Here is a 983-nt window from a genome sequence, read left to right on the forward strand (position 1 = left end):
ATGCTTACGTGTCGGTCATCAACAATCATAGTTTTTGCCGATTCTGGTCCGTTTCATGGACTATTACTCACCGATTTGGGGTCCCAGAGCGATTTCTATGACTTACGAACCCCGGGGTGTGTGTACATGTCGTTCATCAATAATCCTAGGTTTGTCCGATTCCGGGCTCTTTAATGGACTATTACTCACCGTTTCAAGGTCCCGGATGATTTCCACGAATGACGAACCCCAAGGTGCGTTTACGTGTCGGTCATCAACACTTGCAGTTTTTGTCGATGCTGACATGTTTCATGGACTACTACTCGCCGTTTTGGGGTCCCAAAGCGATTTGCATGGTTGTTGAACCCAAGGCACGCTTAGGTGTCGGTCATCAATAATCGCAGTTTTGGCCGATTCTGGCCCGTTTCATGGACTATTACTCACCGTTTTGGGGTCCCGAAGCGATTTCCATAGTTATTGAACCCCAAGGTGCACTTACGTGTCGGTCGTCAACACTCACAGTTTTGGCCAATTCTGGCATGTTTCGTGGACTATTACTCACCGTTTCAAGGTCCCGGAGTGATTTCCACGATTGGCGAACCCCGGCATGCGTTTATGTGTCAGTCATCAACTCTCAGGGTTTTTGTCGATGCTGACCCGTTTCGTGGACTATTACTCACCGTTTTGGGGTCCCAAAGCGATTTGCATGGTTGTTGAACCCAAGGCACGCTTACGTGTCGGTCATCAACAATCACAGTTTTGGCCGATTCTAGCTCGTTTCATGGACTATTACTCACCGATTTGGGGTCCCAGAGTGATTTCCATGACTTACGAACCCTGGGGTGCGTATATGTGTCGTTCATCAATAATCCTAGGTTTGTCTAATTCCGGGCTCTTTAATGGACTATTACTCACCGTTTCAAGGTCCCGGAGTGATTTCCATGATTGATGAACCCCAAGGTGCGTTTACGTGTCGGTCATCAACACTCGCAGTTTTTGTCGAT

The sequence above is a fragment of the Triticum aestivum genome, chromosome 4B (genome assembly GCF_018294505.1).
Source record: "Triticum aestivum cultivar Chinese Spring chromosome 4B, IWGSC CS RefSeq v2.1, whole genome shotgun sequence".
NCBI classification, from domain to species: Eukaryota; Viridiplantae; Streptophyta; class Magnoliopsida; order Poales; family Poaceae; genus Triticum; species Triticum aestivum.